The sequence below is a fragment of the Anomaloglossus baeobatrachus genome, chromosome 4 (assembly GCF_048569485.1).
Source record: "Anomaloglossus baeobatrachus isolate aAnoBae1 chromosome 4, aAnoBae1.hap1, whole genome shotgun sequence".
Lineage (NCBI taxonomy): Eukaryota > Metazoa > Chordata > Amphibia > Anura > Aromobatidae > Anomaloglossus > Anomaloglossus baeobatrachus.
In genome coordinates this window covers 300,604,506-300,620,967 of record NC_134356.1, presented here as the reverse complement: position 1 = coordinate 300,620,967, position 16,462 = coordinate 300,604,506, and the positions used below count along the sequence as shown (strand labels likewise).

At 45.5% G+C, this 16,462-nt stretch overlaps 1 protein-coding gene across 3 annotated transcripts in view; it reads right to left on the bottom strand.

Annotated features, from left to right (window-relative positions):
• Positions 1–16,462, bottom strand: part of TAFA2 (TAFA chemokine like family member 2) — a 643,090-nt gene that overhangs the window by 146,973 nt on the left and 479,655 nt on the right. The window lies entirely within an intron of this gene.

The window sequence follows — 16,462 nt, the reverse complement described above, 5'->3', positions numbered from 1 at the left end:
TACTTGGAGGGTGTGTGGAATGATCTCTGTTAATAATCACAGAGATAAAGGCGATGTGTGCGAAATGGCACCTACCTAGGTCCGCTCTTCTAGTGGTGCAAAAGAGACGAACAGCAGCGTAAGCCGCACAAAGCTCCTACCTGCGTTCGCTCCACTAGTGTGCGAGGACACGAACCACTAGATATGGCACCTGCCTAGGTCCGCTCTTCTAGTGGTGCAAAAGAGACGAACAGCAGCGTAAGCCGCACAAAGCTCCTACCTCTGTTCGCTCCCCTAGTGTGCGAGGATACGAACAACTGCCAGACGCAGTATAAGGAACGTTACCCTAGCGGCAACGTCCACCTACGAGTCGAATCACAAGGCCCAGCCAGACCATGTGCCTCAGGCACCTGCCTATGTCCGCTCCCCTAAGAGGTAAGGATACGGACAGCAGCCGAAGCTGTAAGGTATAAGAACGCTACCCTGCTGGTAGCGCTCACCTAGCATAGACAGAGGAATGCCTAGAGGAACGTGCACAGGGCGTCTACCCTCATGCATGAACCAAGAGGACTGAGCGCCATGCGGCGTGTGTCAGGGTCTTATATAGACTCTGTGCCTCATCCAAGATGGAGGACACCAGAGCCAATCCGCTGCCAGAACGACAAGAGTGACATCATGCTGGCCTATCACCGAGCAAGGCGTCACAAGCACATGACCAGCGACCAATCGGCATAGAAGGTGTCAGAGACATGTGACCTCGTGTCAGCGATGATGTCACCCGCACATGTGCAATGGCTCCAAGATAGGACTTAGTCTCCAGCGCTCGCACATGTGCAGTAGCAAGAAATCTGGACTTAGTCTCCAGCGCTCGCACATGTGCAGTAGCAAGAAATCTGGACTTAGTCTCCAGCGCTCGCACATGTGCAGTAGCAAGAAATCTGGACATAGTCTCCAGTGCTCGCAGCAACCGTAACAGTACCTCCCCCTCAAGGGCCCCCCTCCCGGCGACGCAGGTAATCGGCAACTAAGTCGGGAGCATGGACAGCCTCCTCAGGCTCCCAAGAGCGATGTTCCGGGCCGTAGCCCTCCCAATCTATCAAGAAGAACCTGCGCCCTCTAACCATCTTAGAACCAACTATGGCTCGTACCTCATAGCTAGAGCGAGAAGAATCAGAAGCAGGAGAGTGCACTTCACGAGCGTGAGGTAAAATTGCCGGCTTTAGCAGTGAAACATGGAATTTGTCATGGATCCTAAGATGGACGGGTAACTTCAATTGGTAGACTACAGGATTTACCTGTCGAAGAACCTCATAAGGACCCAGGAAGTGAGGAGCAAATTTGACAGAGCTCACTCTAAGTTTCACGTTTTTTGCAGAGAGCCACACAAAGTCCCCTGGAGAAAAGACAGGAGCCGGGTGACGAAACCGATCGGACACCGTCTTCATACGGTCCTTAGCTGCTTGGATTGACTCTTGAGTCCGATCCCAAACCTCTCTGGCATTAGTTGCCCAGTCGGCCACAAGAGGAGGAGGTGCAGCAGCGGGAAACGGTTCCGGTACCCTAGGGTGTTGCCCATTATTGAGTACGAACGGTGTCTGCCCAGTGGCCTCAGCCAGCGAATTGTTAAGGGCAAATTCTGCCCAGGGTAGGAGGGAGGACCAGTTATCGTGGTTCTCAGCAACAAAGTGTCGAAGGTATATAATCATGGATTGATTGGTACGGTCAACCAAACCATTGGTCTCCGGATGGTATGCCGAAGATAGATTCAACTCAATTTGCAGAAGGCTACAAAGATCTCGCCAGAAACGGGAAGCAAATTGCGGGCCTCTATCACAAATGATACGATCTGGCATCCCGTGAAGCCTAAAGACATGCTTGAGGAATAGTTTGGCTAGTACCCTGGAAGATGGGATTCTCGATAACGGTACGAGATGAACCATCCGGGAGAAATGGTCCGTAATGACCCACACAAATCTATGTCCCTGTGAACATGGAAGATCACCCACAAAGTCCATGCCTACCACCTCCCATGGTCTATCTGGCACTGGTAAAGGATGCAAGAGCCCAGCCGGTCTCTGCCGTAATGGACGGTTGCGAGCACACGAGTAGCAAGAACCGACATATCTCTTGACGTGGCTGGCTAAGTGTGGCCACCAATACCACCTCTCCAGTAACTCTCGTGTCCGCCTAATACCAAAATGCCCACCCACCTTTGAGGTGTGGGCCCATGACAGTATATCATTCTGTCGATCAGGCGGAACAAAGGTCTTGCCCGGTGGGATTTGGTCTAACGTCACAGGGGAGAGCGTATGAAAAACCCTGGAGGGAAGGATAAGACGAGGTTCGTCAATCTCTTCCTGGGTAGAAAGCATAGAGCGAGACAGGGCGTCTGCCTTGTTATTCTTACTCCCAGACAGATAGTTGATGGAGAAGTGAAAGCGGGAGAAAAACAAGGACCAGCGGGCTTGGCGAGGATTCAGACGCTGAGCGGTTTGTAAGTACGTCAGATTCTTATGGTCTGTATAGACCTGGAAAGGATGTTTCGCTCCTTCCAGCAAGTGACGCCACTCCTCCAAGGCTAATCTCAAGGCGAGCAGTTCCCTATCCCCAATGGTATAGTTTCTCTCTGCCGGTGAAAAGGTTTTAGCAAAGCAGAAACACGGCCTTTTTCTACCTGCACTGTTCTTTTGATACAAGACCGCACCAGCACCCACTGAAGAGGCATCAACCTCTAAGAGGAAGGGCTTACTCTCATCGGGTCTTTGAAGAACGGGGGCAGTTGAAAAGTGTCTTTTTACTGCCTCAAAAGCCTGAGATGTCTCAGTAGACCAGGCTTTGGGATTAGCACCTTTCTTAGTCAAGGCCACCAAAGGGGCCACCAAAGTAGAAAAATGGGGTATGAACTGCCTGTAATAATTTATGAATCCTAAGAAGCGTTGCACCGCCTTCAAGGAATGAGGTTCGGACCATTGCAGGACAGCAGAGAGCTTTGCAGGATCCATAGCCAGGCCCTCTTGTGAGATAATGTAACCCAAAAAAGGCAATGAGGACTGCTCGAATACACATTTCTCGAGTTTAGCAAACAATGAGTGCTCCCTTAAACGGGAAAGGACACGAACGACATCCTGACGATGAGTCTCCAGATCAGGAGAAAAAATCAGGATGTCGTCCAGATACACCACTACTGAGGATAACAGTAAATCCCTGAACACATCGTTTACGAAGTCCTGAAATACTGCGGGTGCATTACATAACCCAAAAGGCATGACGAGGTATTCATAGTGACCGTCTCGGGTGTTAAAAGCGGTCTTCCATTCGTCACCCTTTCGAATTCGTACCAAGTTATACGCACCCCGCAGATCCAACTTCGTAAAAACTTGAGCTCCTCTCAGTCTGTCAAAGAGCTCCGAAATTAAAGGTAATGGGTATTTGTTCTTTATTGTGATTGCGTTGAGACCCCTGTAATCTATGCAGGGACGCAAATCACCCTCTTTCTTCCGAACAAAGAAAAACCCAGCTCCCGCGGGAGAGACAGACTTACGAATGAACCCCTTCTCTAAACTCTCTCTTATATAGGTCGACATGGCCTCCGACTCAGGTATCGACAGGGGGTAAACCCTGCCTTTAGGTGGAACCGAACCTGGGATAAGGTCTATGGCACAGTCATACGGCCTATGGGGTGGAAGAACCTCAGCACCCTGTTTGGAGAACACGTCAGCGAAATCCAGATAGGGTGTAGGTATGGGAGAGAGATCAGTAGATGCAACCGCAATGACCTTAGGTGGTAAGGGAAGACATCGGGACTGACATTTCGAACCCCAACTAATAATGCTGTCAGACTCCCAGTCAATGTGAGGAGCATGAGTCCGAAGCCATGGAAGACCCAGAAGGACGTCGTCTATACCCTCAGGCAAAACAAGAAAAGAAATCTCCTCTATGTGACCCTGAGACAGGGAAAGGCGCAAGGGAACTGTCCTCAATGTAATGGAGTCAGACAACATAGTTCCATTAACAACACGGACAGGAATAGGCGCCTCTAACATGATAGAGGGAATATTGTGTCCCTTTACAAATCCTGAGGACACAAAAGTCCCGTCAGCTCCGGAATCCACAAAAGCCATAATAGGCCATGTATTCTCAGATAACGAGAGCTGACCTGGGATACAACACTTAGAGGGTGCAGAAGACGTCTCTAGTAACCCCCCTCTAATGGTTACTAGGCCAGGGAGTTTCCCTGACGACTAGGACACTTGTTGGCATAGTGCCCAGCCTGACGACATACGTAACATATAGGAGGACCAGACTTGCGTAGTCTGGAGGACGTATGACCTAACTCCATAGAAGTGGGAGATGTTTCAGATGCTGAGGAAGATGGTAGTGGACCCTCAACAACTGGAATAGCCCGAGGCTTAGGGCGTGAGGAAGAGACCTCGAATCTACGTTCCTTATGGCGTACATCGATCCTCGTTGCTACTGTGATCAAGTCCTCCAGAGAAGCAGGGACCTCACGAGTAGCAAGAGCATCCTTGACATAGCCTGCCAACCCTCTCCAGAAGATAGGAATCAACACCTTCTCTGGCCAATCTAGTTCTGCCACCAGAGTTCTAAAAGCAATGGCATAAGAACTAGTGGATAACGAACCCTGAGATAGATCTAACAGTCTCAGGGCCGCATCATGGGTAACCTGCGGACCCATGAATACCGCCTTAAGAGCATCAAGAAAGTCTTGATGTCTCAGAGTAACCACATCAGAGCGCTCCCATAGGGGAGTCGCCCATTCTAAGGCTTTGTCCTGAAGTAAGGAGATGATAAAGCCTACTCTGGACCTCTCCGTAGAGAAGCGAGAAGAGTTGACCTCTAGGTGTATCTGACACTGACTAATGAAACCACAACATGATCTGGCATCGCCAGAATATCTGTTTGGCAGAGCAAGTCGAGGATCATGTGCAGATGTCACCATGGTCTGAGGTTTATCCTCTATACTCTTGAGCCGTGACTCAAGTACTTGTATGTAACGGTGTAACTGCTGATATTCTGCCATAACTGCCAGACCCTTGGCTCAGTCCTAATGTTACGGGGGGCTGTCTGATAATAACTTAAAGGAGTATCAGACAGTCAGGGTCCACCGTGCAAAGACTCTGCTGCAGACTATGGCAGAGTGCAATACCTCTGTTAACTCACAGAAGGATATAATAAGTAAAGCAATTCCTCCCTTACTTGGAGGGTGTGTGGAATGATCTCTGTTAATAATCACAGAGATAAAGGCGATGTGTGCGAAATGGCATCTACCTAGGTCCGCTCTTCTAGTGGTGCAAAAGAGACGAACAGCAGCGTAAGCCGCACAAAGCTCCTACCTGCGTTCGCTCCACTAGTGTGCGAGGACACGAACCACTAGATATGGCACCTGCCTAGGTCCGCTCTTCTAGTGGTGCAAAAGAGACGAACAGCAGCGTAAGCCGCACAAAGCTCCTACCTCTGTTCGCTCCCCTAGTGTGCGAGGATACGAACAACTGCCAGACGCAGTATAAGGAACGTTACCCTAGCGGCAACGTCCACCTACGAGTCGAATCACAAGGCCCAGCCAGACCATGTGCCTCAGTCACCTGCCTATGTCCGCTCCCCTAAGAGGTAAGGATACGGACAGCAGCCGAAGCTGTAAGGTATAAGAACGCTACCCTGCCGGTAGCACTCACCTAGCATAGACAGAGGAATGCCTAGAGGAACGTGCACAGGGCGTCTACCCTCATGCATGAACCAAGAGGACTGAGCGCCATGCGGCGTGTGTCAGGGTCTTATATAGACTCTGTGCCTCATCCAAGATGGAGGACACCAGAGCCAATCCGCTGCCAGAACGACAAGAGTGACATCATGCTGGCCTATCACCGAGCAAGGCGTCACAAGCACATGACCAGCGACCAATCGGCATAGAAGGTGTCAGAGACATGTGACCTCGTGTCAGCGATGATGTCACCCGCACATGTGCAATGGCTCCAAGATAGGACTTAGTCTCCAGCGCTCGCACATGTGCAGTAGCAAGAAATCTGGACTTAGTCTCCAGCACTCGCACATGTGCAGTAGCAAGAAATCTGGACTTAGTCTCCAGCGCTCGCACATGTGCAGTAGCAAGAAATCTGGACATAGTCTCCAGTGCTCGCAGCAACCGTAACAGGACTTCTCTTTTGTGTATCCTTTGAATCCATATTTTATATCCTGCCCTTTGCACTACCTTCAATACAGAAAAAGGTCACCAAAAGAAATTAAAGGATTACTGTATTTTTCATGTTATAAGACGCATCGGATTATAAAACACAACCCAAATTTAGAGGAGGAAAATAGGAAAAAAATAATTTTTAATATTAAATTGGGGGTCTGTCTTATAATCCTAGTGCATCTTAATCCTTATGCTCACCAGGTTGAAGGGGCTCAGGAACATCACAGGAGGTAGGGTCAGCAATGCTGCGGGCTCAGAGGAGTGGGAGTTGCGGTTCAGGAGGGTCAGCGATACTGCAAGCTCGGGAGTGTCGAGGCAGTGGCGGGCATCATTGATCTGCCGGCAGGTGTGTAATAGTAGCGGGTGCCATTAATCTGTCAGTGGGCTGTGGGGGTGTCACTGCAGTGAAGCAAATCAGGAGGGACATAGGACAGGGTGTCTTGACAGCGGGTGGATTGATCTGACTGCAGGCTTCTTTGAATCGCCAGTGGTTGATTAAATGGACTTCAAGAAAATGGCCACGGAGGTGGTATATGCGCAAATAGGACTCCGTGGCGATTTTTTTTAAGTCCATCACGTCAATCTGTGCACACGCCACTTCTGTGGCCATTTTCTTTAAGTCCATCTCATCAACTGCGGGCGATTCAATGGAGCCCACAGTCAGATCAATGCACCCACCACCGAGACACCCCATCCTGTGACCCACCTGAGCTATTCCACTGTTCCTCCTAGCCCTCAGTATTGCCGTCCCAGCCTCCTATGACCCCGCTCCATCACTGCCGCCTAGGCAAGCCATTTCCGGATTGTAAAACGCACCCACATTTTAAGGGGAAAAAATTGCGTTTTATAATCTGGAAAGTACAGTATATAAAAAATATCTGTATTCTGTTCTTGGCAGTCTAATAGGAAAATTATTGAGTCTAGGTCCTGTTATCAAGGTTATAAAAGACCCAGATTTCTGGATCACTGGGGATACCAGGGCAGGATTCACAGCACTTATCAATTTATCTCCTATCTTTTGGGAATAACACTTTAATACAAAAATGAAGACAAAACGGTAACACAGCAACTTCCTAAAATTCGAGCTTTGTTTCCTCTGGGTTATTACTGTTTTGATTAAAGATTGATGGCAAGATTAGTATATTCTGCAGCACATTTCTTGTTAAAAACCTCGGTAATCTCAGAATTTAGAATGTCTGCATAATAACAGATCCATCATAGTTATCTTAGGTGTTTCATGTATTGAAGACACTGGTGTCTTATTTACTTGGAATCATTTAATGTTAATAATGCTACAATCTACTGGTAAGTGGTAACACCACTCATTATATCAACAGGTAAACAGGTTTTAACAGGTCCATTTTTGATAAAGTGATGACCCAGGTCCTATATGAAGTTCACTTACTGATTGTATTGAGTTTTCATCTCGATACCTACCATAGTCAAATCAGTTTATACTACTTTCAGCTGAAGCATCCAAAAACTCCTAACAAGCTGTTCATCACATATCTATTTCATAAATGTCTTTTACAAAACTTGTGAAACTGAATATTGTATATTTTCACAGTAGAAAACTATAGGCTTCTGCTTCGTAAATAAGAAAATGTTATTTTCAAAGGCCGTGTACAATGCCTTTCTCTATTTTCAGATGCATTGTTATTCTCAAGAGAAATAGTGCTTATTACACAATTACATAATTGCACAACAATCATGTCATATGTCTCAAGAGAGCAACACTACAGTCTTGTTTTTTTCATTCACAGCCTCATTAAGAATTTCCTTTCCTTAAATAAGTGTGGATTTACATACTGGGAATTTTGGTACAGTTTTATTTTGACCACTATCTATCCAAAACATGGTATGTACATAATCCAAAAATGATCTTTATAGCTGATATGTGCTGCCATAGAAATGTATCCAAAACACCAAAGTAGTATTTTCTTTTGTTTGAGTAGAGCGATTTGATTTCAGATTGGGAAACAAAGACTTAAAGGGATGGTTCACCCATATTTTTTATTGTCTAGTTCGATATTATATTGAGAAACAATGTTTCTCTCAAATACCTTGTGTTGGCAATAGTGCCTGTAAGAGGCGCTATTGCAGACCGCTGTTCCCCGCTCCGGTGACGTAACGTCAAGTTTCGCACACGTCACATCCCTGCGGCCGGCTACAGTCTTCCTGACTCACTGAGCTGTGAGCGGTGTTTCACCGCTTGTCACAGCCCATCTGTTCCCTGCTCCCTCCTCCCTCACAGCAGAACGCTGCAAGCAGGAGACGCGCTGTGCTGTGACAGCTGTGAAACACCGCCACAGCTCAGTGAGTCAGGAAGACTGCAGCTGACCGCAGGGATGTGACGTGTGCGGCACTTGACGTGACGTCACCGGAGCGGGGAACAGCGGTCTGCAATAGCGCCTCTCACTGGCCCTATTGCCAACACAAGGTATTTGAGAGAATATCAAACTAGACAATAAAAAATATCGGTGAACCACCCTTTTAACGCTCAACTACACACTAATAAGAAAGGCTATGTATAAAATCCATGGAGGAAAATTTTGGGATATTAGTGAAACACAAACTCAACTCTCTTTCCCAGTGCCAGACAGCTGCTGCCAAGTCTGTATTTTTAACCTTTGTCACATAACCAAATAAAAAAAAAACAATAAAAAGCTTCAGCATGCTGCACTATTTTAGTCTTTAAAATGTTAGACAACATGAAGGACACCTGACAGATCTCATTTTAGTCAATTCTTTCTCGGAGGTTCTCTTGTTGGCCATCATGTCAGGAATCTCTTATGAATTATGGAATTCTGATGTGAACAAAACTTAATTAGGCATCAACTATGTGTAAAAGAAAAAAATATTATAACCAGTATCGTAACTAGAGTTTGATGGGCCCTGATGCAAAATTTGGATCTAGGCCCCTCCCTCCCTGACATGATGTATGCATATGCATGTATTCATTAAGCTTTCTAAATCTTTTAAAGACATGAAATTTTCCTTGCCCCCCATTATGTAGTAATGTCCCCCAGCCTGTTCTAATGTATCTAATCCTGGGATCCTTCCTGATATATATGTCCCATAACTTGGTATATATGCCCCCCTGGAAAGCATGTCCCCTATCCTGGTATGTCCTCCATCCTTGTATAAATGGTCCCATACTGGTATATATTTCACCCATCCTAGGCTCCATCCTGGTATATATGTCCCCATCCTAGTCTACATCCTGCCTATATGCCCCCATCCGGGTAAAAATGTACCCCATCCTGGTATATATGTTCCCATCCTGGTAAATGTCCCCCATCCTGTTATATATGATCCAATCCTGGTATTTATGTCCCCATCCTGGTATATATGTTCCCCATTCTAGGCCCCATCCTGGTATATATTACACCATCGTGGTAAAAATGTCCCTCACCCTGGTATATATGTTCAATCCTGGTAAGTATATCCTCTATCCTGGTAAGTATGTCCCTCATTCTGGTATATATGTTCCTATCCTGGTATATATGTCACCCATCCTAAGCCACATCCTGGTATATATGTCCATAGCTTAGGCCACATCCTGGCATATATGCCCCCCATCCTGGTAAAAATGTCTCCCATCCTGGTATATATGTTCCCATCCTGGCATATATGTCCGCCATCCTAGGCCACATTCTGGTATCTATGCATCAGTTCTGGTAAATGTCCTCCATCCTGTTATATATGTTTCAATCCTGGTATTTGTGTCCCTATCCTGGTATATATGTCCCCATTCTCATATATATGTTTCCCATACTAGGCCCCATCCTAGTATATATAACCCCATTGTGGTAAAAATCCGTCCTATTATCATGCTATCAGATTGACACAAAGACTGTATCGGCCTCCCAATGAACCAAAAGGGAACACGTTGAGGCTTGGATTCTGCGCATCAAGCATCTTAATGAAAAAGTAGCCTCCCTGATATGATTGTCTTTATTTGATGAGCTCTATTTGCACTTTTGCTCAGGCACGAGCACCTTTTTTCAATTATTTGTGGTAGGGTGAGTCAGGGGAGGTTAGGGAGAGTCGATGTGGAGTGGGGGTGCCATGTCAATAATCTAGGGTGCCAACCTCCACTGCTAGGTAGGTCACAGGAGGGTGGATTTATCATAGGGTGTAATTACTGTTTCTCCTCCCTTACCTGTGCACTAGTTAGATTAACTCTTTTTAAAAATCTTTTAGCATTGTATTTTTCTTCATGAAATGTGTGTTTTCGATGATTATTTTTAAAATGATATAAATAAAAGTAAAGTTTTTTAAGAAGGAATTCTTTGTTAGCCATGCTTTATGCACCTTCTTTTTTTTCTTACTGTATTAATATAGTAAGTTAGGTTTTGTAACCATATCTATGTAGTAAACTCAGTTCTGCTACCTATGTATGTAGTAATCTCAGTTTTGCGCCCATATCTATGTAGTAAGCTCAGTTCTGGTACTGTACTCATGTAGTAAGCTTGGTTCTATTCTCATAATAACATAGTTTGGTTCTGTTCTCATATTTATGTACTAAGCTCTGTTCTGGTAGCTGGTAGTGCATTTATGTAGTAATCTTGGTTCTGTTCCTGTATTAATGCAGATAGCTTGGATCTGTTCCCATATCTATGTAATAGGCTCAGTACTGGTACTGTATTTATCTAGTAAGCTCAGTTCTGCTTTTGTATTTATGTAGTAAGCTCGGTTCTGTTCCCGTATTTATGCAGTAAGCTTGGTTCTGTTCCCATATTTAGGCAGTAAGTTCAGTTCTGTTTCTATATTTAAGTCTCAGCCACAGTTATTTTGAAAGCCTTTAAACTCTACTGCTTTAATGTAATAGTCAGTGATGAGCAGGCTAAAGATGGGCCACTGCAACTGGAGAGAAACTGGAAATTTCCCAATCAGCCCCTGCTGTAAGTTGATCATTTTTTGTTACTTTTATTGTAAGGCTGAGGCCATACAGGGATTTGTGCGAGTCCTCGCTTGACACTCATCTCACGCTCGCAGCACTATGGGAGCCGAGTGTCATATGACTGTGGTCCGATCATGCGATCAGACCATAGCTGTGGAGGGGAGGGATTTATCTCCCTATCTCCTCCATTTCCGGCTGATGCGAGAATCACACTGCTCTCGCGTTACAATGGTGTAACGCGAGAGCAATGCGATTTTTCTCTCGCCCCATAGACTTGAATAGGTGCGAGTGAAACAAGCTCACATTCCACCTGCACCATGCTGTGACTGTTGTCTCGATCCGATTAGGGCTGAAAGAATAATCGCACATGGGAGCTGCCCCATAGATTAATATTGGTCCGAGTGGAATGCAATTTTTTTATTACATTCCACTCACAAATGTCTTCCTCGCTGACCCTAAAGCGGGCTTTACACGCAACGACATCGCTAAAGAGACGTCGTTGGGGTCAAGGAATTAGTGATGCACATCCAGCCTCTTTAGCGACGACGTTGCGTGTTAAACGCAGGAGCGACCGTTAACAATCAAAAATACTCACCATATCATTGATCGTTGGCCAGTCATTCCTATCCCAATTATCATTGCTGTTGCAGGATGCAGGCTGTTCGTCATTTCTGCGGCAGCACACATCGCTATGTGTGACACCGCAGGAACGAGGAACAACATTGTACCTGCGGCCGCCCGCAATGAGGAAGGAAGGAGGTGGGCAAGATGTTAGGCCCGCTCATCTCCGCCCTTCCGCTTCTATTGGGCGGCCACTTAGTGATGCCGCTGTGATGCCAAACGAACCGCCCCCTTAGAAAGGAGGCGGTTCGCCGGCCACAGCGATGTCGCTAGGCAGGTAAGTTCGTGTGATGGGTGTAAGCAATGTTGTGCACCACGGGCAGCGATTGGCCCATGACGCACATCCGACGGGGGCGGGTACGCATGCTGGCGATATCGCTAGCGATATCGCTGTGTGTAAAGCCCGCTTTAGAAGTAAAGTTGCAGTTTTAATGTGTCACATTCACACCCAGGTCCTGGTGCCAGTTAGAAATGGCGTAGGGCAGGTGGAGGCTCTCTTACAATATTTTCATCTTAAAATTATCTTAAACTCCTTTGAACTTGAGGTGGTGTCCATATTAGATCATAGAACTTTAAACTGTATTTTCTGGCATATTAAAAAGAGTAGTGAACAAACATATGAATATTATCAAAGGATTTCCAACAGTTAGACAGCAATATGCTCACTTTCTCTTACCATATGCAGGACAGGTGTATATATCCCAGGTGACTTATTTCACATCACTGGGGAAGGGTATGTCTTTTGAATACTTAGCAAAAGCACATTTCATGTGTACACATATTACATGTATATTGAATATGTTTGCATCTTGTGGTGAATGGCTCAATAGGATTTGTCAGACGGGAACTGATTTTTGTTTTATTCTGCTTCCAACATTTCCAGTGTGTAACCAAACGCAGAACTGATTTTCATCATCATTATGGAAACACCATTCACAGGCATGCAATCAAGACTCCCCGGAGGAACACACCGGCTGTTGAAATGATGATGTGTTTTAAAGTCACTCAGTATGGCTGGGAATATGGAATTCTCAGCAGCAAGAGTTGGGAGTCTACGTACAAGTCAATTCATATGGTGAATTTATGTGTAGTTATTAAGCTTTTCTAAAATCTTGTGGTCTTATCATTAGTATTTTTCCCATTTTAGTAGAATACAGGTTAGTCTCTCCATGCATCTAGCAATGTAAGGTTTATATTCAGACCTCATTAATCAAAGTGTATCTCCCCTTTTTATGAATAATAGGGTTTCAGAAATGTTTTCTTTGCTACCCCTCATTTTTGGATTTTCAATGTACATTTTTTAACTTGTATAATCGAATTGGCTCAGAAATGAAAAAAAACAAGTGTTTGCATTACATTTTTAACCACTGTATAAAGCGAGATATAATTCACAGTATACAATGTCTTTATATTCTTTTATTTCACTTAATTTTAGATGAGACTCTTTTATTCTATTACATTATTATTTTTTATTGGAATACAGGTATTATCGCATGGTATTATAGGCAGAAATTTAGGGCTTCTTTGGGACTTGTGCTGGAAAGCTCCTGTCTCTATGATGATCAATTCTCAAAAAAGTAATGGTTTTGCAGGAGAAGAAAGGACAGATCTGCTATTTTTCAGGTCCAAGACAAAGCTTTGTTTCTCAGTATCAAAATATGCACCCATGGTGGAGCATCACATATATAGCAGCCGTATAACTTATTGTGACCTAGAAACACAGTACTTCTTAAAGCTTAACCCTTTTCTCAGCAATCAAGTTTCATTTTTATTGAAACTTTTTTGGGCTATGTACTATGCTTTGATCTGTTTTTCTTGCTTTTTTAGGGAAAAGTGGTAATGTAAAACTACAATAACAACAAATTATTATAACGTATGCTGAGCAGCAGTTGAAACCAAGCAGCAGTAGAAAGCAGCTTCTAAAGGAAAATGAAATGGGCATTGAAACAATACTTCAGCATAACATTTGGGAAAGAGGGAAGCAAAATAGGGTAAGTGTATTAAAATAAATTATTTGTTTAGATAAAAAAGTTGATTTACTCCACAAGATGCTCATTTTATTACCAGGATTAGTAGGATATTCTGACATTTGTTTTCAAAGTTTATAACACAGTCATTAAAGAGGTATTTAATAAAATAATAAAGTATTAAATTTGTGTTGTAGAATTTAAAAACAAATGACAGCTTAAATACTTTAGCATTTCATTACTAAGTTAGTATATATAAATATATATGTTTCACTCTTAGCTAGGACCGTGAAGAAGGGACTGTCCGTGATGCATTTGTCCTGCATTTACTTTATGTCCTCAGCTCTGTCATGTTTTTAAAAAACATTTCTACGAATAAATCTACAAGTTTTATACCAACTGGATTTCCCAATTCTTTGCTGGATCTCTCCTATTTTCTGCACATATATATATATATATATATATGTATGTGTGTATGTGTGTATGTGTATGTGTGTATGTCCACTAAAGGAATCCACACCATCACATTTACAATCACAAAATTTTGCACAGACATCCCATGTGACTCAGAGAATGTCATAGACTATGTTTTCACAGGAAAGTTTAACCCCGCACTTTACAGTTACTCTAAAAAAAAAACCTGCCTCCATTAAAGTCAATGGAGCTGCGAGCTATTAGGTTATTAATAGGAGCTGTGAGTGGTTGCTATAGGAACAAAATAAATTGTTAGTATAAGAAGCTTATGTGTAAGGTAATAAGATATTGGTGGGGAGACGGATAGAGAGAGGCAGAAAAAGACAGAGAGAGAGAGACAGTCAGTCAGTCAAAGAGGCAGACAGACACAGACAGGGAAAGAGCCAGGCAGACTGGAAAAGAGACAGGGAAAGAAATAGAGACAAGTAAAGAGACAGGCAAAGTGACAGAGACAGACGGGGAAAGAAACAGACGGGGAAAGGGACAGATGGGGAAAGAGACATACGGGGAAAGAAACAGACTGGGAAAGAGACAGAGACAAGGAAAGAAACAGGAAAAGAGACAGAGACAAGTAAAGAGACAGGGAAAGAGACAGAGACAAGAAATGAAAAGAGACAGAGAAACAGACAGAGACAGACGGGGAAAGAGACAGACGGGGAAAGAGACAGACGGGGAAAGAGACAGACGGGGAAAGAGACAGACGGGGAAAGAGACAGACGGAGAAAGAGACAGACGGAGAAAGAGACAGACGTGGAAAGAGACAGACATGGAAGAGACAAACGTGGAAAGAGACAGACGTGGAAAGAGACAGACGTGGAAAGAGACAGACGTGGAAAGAGACGGACGGGGAACGAGACGGACGGGGAACGAGACGGACGGGGAACGAGACAGACGGGGAACGAGACAGACGGGGAACGAGACAGACGGGGAACGAGACAGACGGGGAACGAGACAGACGGGGAACGAGACAGACGGGGAACGAGACAGACGGGGAACGAGACAGACGGGGAAAGAGACAGACCTGGAAAGAGACAGACCTGGAAAGAGACATTCCTGGAAAGAGACAGACCTGGAAAGAAACAGACGGGTAGCGAGACAGACGGGTAGCGAGACAGATAGGTAGCGAGACAGACGGGTAGCGAGACAGATGGGTAGCGAGACAGACGGGGAGCGAGACAGACGGGGAGCGAGACAGACAGGGAGCGAGACAGACAGGGAGCAAGACAGACGGGAAAAGAGACAGATGGAGAAAGAGACAGACGGGGAAAGAGACAGACAGGGAGCGAGACAGACAGGGAGCGGGACAGACGGGGAAAGGGACAGACGGGGAAAGGGACAGACGGGGAAAGGGACAGACGGGGAAAGGGACAGACGGGGAAAGGGACAGACGGGGAAAGGGACAGACGGGGAAAGGGACAGACGGGGAAAGGGACAGACGGGGAAAGGGACAGACCTGGAATGAGACAGACGGGAAAGAGACTGACAAACAGATAAAGACAGACAGACACAGACAGACACAGAGAAAGAGAGTCAGACATACCCAGAAACAGAGAGAGACAGACACAGAGATAGAGATGGACACAGAGATAGAGACAAACTGAGAGACTGATACAGAGACAGACAGAAAGGCTGATACAGAGACAGACAGAGGGACTAATACAGACAGAGACAGACACACAGACACAGGCAGAGACAGACAGAGACTGGGAGAGAGACAGAGGGCGAAAGAGACAGATGGCGAAAGAGACAGATGGCGAAAGAGACAGACGGAGAAAGAGACAGACGGAGAAAGAGACAGAAGGAGAAAGAGACAGACGGAGAAAGAGACAGACATGGAAAGAGACAGATGTGGAAAGAGACAGCCCTAGAATGAGACAGACATGGAACGAGATAGACCTGGAATGAGACAGACTTAGAATCAGACAGACCTGGAAAGTGACAGAACTGGAAAGAGACAGACAAGGAAAGAGATGGACGGGGAACGAGACAGACGGGGAACGAGACAGACGGGGAACGAGACAGACGGGGAACAAGACAGTCGGGGAACGAGACAGACGGGGAAAGAGACAGACGTGGAACGAGACAGACGGAGAAAGAGACAGACGTGGAAAGAGACAGACATGGAAGAGACAAACGTGGAAAGAGACAGACGTGGAAAGAGACAGACGTGGAAAGAGACGGACGTGGAAAGAGACGGACGGGGACCGAGACAGACGGGGACCGAGACAGACGGGGACCGAGACAGACGGGGAACGAGACAGACGGGGAACGAGACAGACGGGGAACGAGACAGACGGGGAACGA